Here is a 5,667-nt window from a genome sequence, read left to right as displayed (position 1 = left end):
GAAACCGCTATCGATGTCATTATCATTATCTCTTTCTGTCTGTTTGTCTGTCTGTTTCTCTTTTTAATCCTCTCTCTCTCTCTCTCCTGTCTCTCTCTCTCTTGCTCTCTTGCTCTCTTGCTCTCTCCCTCTCTATCATTCTCTTTCTCTCTTTCTATCTATCTATCTATCTATCTATCTCTCTATATCTCTATCTCTCTATCTCTCTCTCTTGCTCTTTCCCTCTCTATGGAAGGGAATGGAAGGGAAGATGGATAAACGAGGAAACGGGGAGAAGAAAGAAACAAGTAGAGAAGAATGAGAAACAAAGAATGTGGGGAAAAGGAAGAAACCGATTAATAAGAGAGAAAAGATGAACGAAATAAAACAAACTAAAAGCGAAGAAAAACAAAAACAAGAAAAATCAGATAAATATGGAAGTAAAAAAAAAAAAAAAAAAAAAAAAAAGATAACATGATAATACGACATTTACTCTATAACCCCGGCCTCTCTGACGTTGACTGACTAGATGATTGGCTGACTGGCTGACTGATTGACTGACTAGGTGACTGAATGACTGACTGGCTGATTGGCTGACTGACTGACTACCTGACTGATTGACTGACTAGGTGACTGAATATGGAAGTAAAAAAAAAAAAAAAAAAAAAAAAAAAAGATAACATGATAATACGACATTTACTCTATAACCCCGGCCTCTCTGACGTTGACTGACTAGATGATTGGCTGACTGGCTGACTGATTGACTGACTAGGTGACTGAATGACTGACTGGCTGATTGGCTGACTGACTGACTACCTGACTGATTGACTGACTAGGTGACTGAATGACTGACTGGCTGATTGGCTGACTGACTGACTACCTGACTGATTGACTGACTACCTGACTGATTGACTTACTAAGTGACTGACTAATTGACTGAGTGACTGACTGACTGAATGACTGACTGAATGACTGACTGACTGATTGACTGACTAGTTGACTGAGTAACTGACTGGCTGACTGATTGACTGACTAGTTGACTGAGTGACTGACTGGCTGATTGGCTGGCTGACTGGTTGACTGGTTGATCATCTGACTGATTGACTGACTCGTTGACTGAATGACTGTCTGGCTGATTGGTTGACTGACTGACTAATTAACAGACAGACTGACTTGCTGACTGACTAGTTAACAGACTGACTGACTAGCTGACTAATTGACTGACTAGCTGACTAACTAGTTGACTGAATGACTGACTGGCTGGCTGACTGACTGAATAGCTAGTTGACTGACAATCTGACTGACTAGCTGTCTGACTAGTTAACTGAATGACTGGTTGACTGACTGAATAGCTGGTTGACTGACTGACTATCTGACTGACTGACTGACTAGCACCTCACCTACACCTTGTTTTCTCTCCCACCTCTCAAAGCGTGACCTTTGTGGAGGTTGTTAGGTTAAGGGAGGGAGGGTGGGAGGGAGGGAAGGAGGGAAAAGGGGAGGGAGGGAGGGTGGGAGGGAGGGAAGGAGGGAAAAGGGGAGGGAGGGAGGGTGGGAGGGAGGGAAGGAAGGAAAAGGGGAGGGAGGGAGGGAAGGAGGGAAAAGGGGAGGGAGGGAGGGTGGGAGGGAGGGAAGGAGGGAAAAGGGGAGGGAGGGAGGGTGGGAGGGAGGGAAGGAGGGAAAAGGGGAGGGAGGGAGGGTGGGAGGGAGGGAAGGAGGGAAAAGGGGAGGGAGGGAGGGTGGGAGGGAGGGAAGGAGGGAAAAGGGGAGGGAGGGAGGGTGGGAGGGAGGGAAGGAGGGAAAAGGGGAGGGAGGGAGGGTGGGAGGGAGGGAAGGAGGGAAGGAGGGAAAAGGGAGGGAAGGATGGTGGGAAGGATGGTTGGAATGTGGAAGGGAGGGTGGGAGGGTGGAAAGGTCGGTGGAAAGGAGGGAAAGAGGGGAAATTGGTGGGAAGGAGGAGGGAGGGAGGGAGGGAGGGAGGGAGGGTGGGAGGGAGGGAGGGAAGTAGGGAAGGAGGGAAAAGGGGAGGGAATGTGGAAGGAAAGGTGGAAGGGTCGGTGGGAAGGAGGGGAAGTTGGAGGGAAGGAAGGAGGGAGGAGGGAGGGAGGGAGGGAGGGAGGGAGGGAGGGAAGTAGGGAAGGAGGGAAAAAGGAGGGAAGGATGGTGGGAGGGTGGAAGGGTCGGAGGGAAGGTGGGGAAAGGGGAGGGAGGGAGGGAGGAAAAGTGGAAGGGAGAGTGGGAGGGAAGGAGGGAGGGAAGGAGGGAAGGAGGGAAAGAGTGGAAAGACAGAGAGAGAAAAAAGAGAAGAGAAGAGAAGAGAGAATGGCATGTGTGGGAAGAGTTCTCTTACCGATTAAACGGTTGTTACTTTCTTTATTTTATTGCTTCCTGTTTGTAAATTCGATAAATATATATTTTCTTCTTCTAATAATTATGAGATTGTGTGAGAGACAAAACTCTCTCTCTCTCTCTCTCTCTTTCTCTCTCTCTCTTTCTCTCTTCTCTCTCTCTCTCTCTCTCTCTCTCTCTCTCTCTCTCTCTTTCTTTCTTTCTCTCTTTCTCTCTCTCTCTCTGTCTCTCTCTCTCTTCCTCTCTTTCTCTCTCTATCTCTGTCTCAGTCTCTCTCTCTCTTTCATTATCTCTTTCTCTCTCTCTCTCTCATAATCAAATCAATCTCTCATCCTCTCTCTCTCTCTCTCTCTCTCTCTCTCTCTCTCTCTCTCTCTCTCTCTCCCCTCTCTCATTATCTCTCTCTCTCTCTCTCTCTCTCTCTCTCTCTCTCTCTCTCCCTCTCTCATTATCTCTCTCTCTCTCTCTCTCTCTCTCTCTCTCTCTCTCTCTCTTTCTTTCTGTCTCTCTTTCTCTCTCTCTCTCTGTCTCTCTCTCTCTTCCTCTCTTTCTCTCTCTATCTCTGTCTCAGTCTCTCTCTCTCTTTCATTATCTCTTTCTCTCTCTCTCTCTCATAATCAAATCAATCTCTCATCCTCTCTCTCTCTCTCTCTCTCTCTCTCCCTCCCTCTCTCTCTCTCTCTCTCTCTCCCTCTCTCATTATCTCTCTCTCTCTCTCTCTCTCTCTCTCTCTCTCTTTCTTTCTTTCTCTCTCTCTCTCTCTCTCTCTCTCTCTCTCTCTCTCTCTCTTCCTCTCTTTCTCTCTCTATCTCTGTCTCAGTCTCTCTCTCTCTTTCATTATCTCTTTCTCTCTCTCTCTCTCATAATCAAATCAATCTCTCATCCTCTCTCTCTCTCTCTCTCTCTCTCTCTCTCTCTCTCTCTCTCTCTCTCTCTCTCTCTCTCTCTCCCTCTCTCATTATCTCTCTCTCTCTCTCTCTCTCTCTCTCTCTCACACACACACACATATTTACAACTCTCCTAAAGCTACGAGCACATACTTACATCACCCTCCCCCCTCCCCCCCCTCCCCCCCACGCTGTACACTCCCTGACTGATAAAACCACTGATAAGAAGCTGGAATATGATCTTTGTAACAGATAAGGAGGAATCTCTTATCAGGGGATACCTTAGCGTGGTAATTTTTTTTTTTTTTTTTTAATCTTCGGGAGAAAATATAAGAAGAGAAGGAAAGGAAGAAGAAGAAGAAGAAGAAGAAAAAAAAAAAAAGGAAAACACGATGAGAAAAATAATTCTGAATTATCCACGTGATTTTTTCTTTTTTTTTTTGAAAGGGGGGGCGGGACTGGCTTTTTTTTTTTTTTTTTTTTTTTTAATAATACTGGGAGATATTTTGTTTTCTTTTATTAAATCAGGCAGACAGGCAGCTCGACAGACAGACAGACAGAAAGATACACATACATATATACATGCATACAGACAGACAGGCAGACAAAGAGACAATCCGACACACACACACATATAAACAGACAGACAGACAGACAGACAGCCAGGCATACACACACACACACACACACACACACACACATACACACACACACGCGCACACACACACACACACACACACACACACACATACATACATACACACACACACACACACACACACACACACACATACACAGACAGAAAGACAAGCAAAACAGACAGGCACGCGGGCAAGCAAGCAAGCAGGCAAGCAATCAATTAGGCAAGCAGGCAGGTAGGCATTCCCACGTACCCAAGTCAGTCAGGTCGTGGGGGATGAGATGGGGGAGGGGGGGTGGTGGAGGTGGGGGGGGGGGGTGAGTTACGCAACAGAGAGGAAAATTCCGAATCACGTGACGAAGCTTGAGTGAAGCGTTTCGAAGCTTCGAGTGGCAAGGGGGTGTGTGAAAGGGGGGGGGGGGATGAGGTTCGAAGCACCGAGGGCGTTTTTTTGTTGTTGTTGTTATTTTTGTTATTAGTATTATTGTTGTTGTTTATTGTTGTCATTATTATTGTAGTTGTTGATAGAGGTGTTTTTGTTATAGTGGTTCTTATATCAGTTGTAATTATTATTTTTGTTGATGTTATTTTTGCTGTTATTGTTGCTGTTGATGTTTTTGTTATCATCGTTGCTGTTGTTATTCGTGTTTATCAAGATTATTACTTTTAATCGTATTCCTATCACCATTACCATCATAGTGCTAATAACAATGACAATGGTGATTACGAGACTATTATTATCGTCATTATTATTAACATCATCATTAATAAGGTTGGTCAAAATTTCTCATTATTATTAAGAAATCGAAAAAAAAAAAAAATAACGAGGAAAAATGAGATAAAAAGAAATAAATAACTAAATGATAACAAAGATAAATAGGAAAAAAAGAAAAGAAGAAGAAGAAGAAGGAGAAGAAGAAAAAGATGAAGAAGAAAAAGAAGAAGAAGAAGAAGAAGAAGAAGAAGAAAAAGATGAAGAAGAAGAAGAAGAAGAAAAAGATGAAGAAGAAGAAGAAGGAGAAGAAGAAGAAGAAGAAAAAGATGAAGAAGAAGAAGAAGAAGAAGAAGAAGAAGAAGAAGAAGAAGAAAAAGATGAAGAAGAAGAAGAAGAAGAAAAAGATGAAGAAGAAGAAGAAGAAGAAGAAGAAGAAGAAGAAAAAGATGAAGAAGAAGAAGAAGAAGAAAAAGATGAAGAAGAAAAAGAAGAAGAAGAAGAAGAAGAAGAAAAAGATGAAGAAGAAAAAGAAGAAGAAGAAGAAAAAGATGAAGAAGAAGAAGAAGAAGAAGAAGATGAAGAAGAAAAAGAAGAAAAAGAAGAAGAAGAAAAAGAAGAAGAAGAAGAAGAAGATGAAGAAGAAAAAGAAGAAAAAGAAGAAGAAGAAAAAGAAGAAGAAGAAGAAAAAGATGAAGAAGAAGAAGAATAAGAAAAAGATGAAGAAGAAAAAGAAGAAGAAGAAGAAGAAGAAGATGAAGAAGAAAAAGAAGAAGAAGAAGAAGAAGAAGATGAAGAAGAAAAAGAAGAAAAAGAAGAAGAAGAAAAAGAAGAAGAAGAAGAAAAAGATGAAGAAGAAGAAGAAGAAGAAAAAGATGAAGAAGAAAAAGAAGAAGAAGAAGAAGAAGAAGATGAAGAAGAAGAAGAAGAAGAAGAAGAAGATGAAGAAGAAAAAGAAGAAAAAGAAGAAGAAGAAAAAGAAGAAGAAGAAGAAAAAGATGAAGAAGAAGAAGAAGAAGAAAAAGATGATAATTCAGAACGTTTTGGCAGCACCCTCAGCGTTGCCAATCCATTCGTTCGAGAAGCGAGCACTGTCAGCG

Source organism: Penaeus chinensis, chromosome 6 (assembly GCF_019202785.1).
Source record: "Penaeus chinensis breed Huanghai No. 1 chromosome 6, ASM1920278v2, whole genome shotgun sequence".
NCBI classification, from domain to species: Eukaryota; Metazoa; Arthropoda; class Malacostraca; order Decapoda; family Penaeidae; genus Penaeus; species Penaeus chinensis.
The sequence above is the reverse complement of the archived record's forward strand: the minus strand, read 5'-3'. Positions refer to the sequence as shown.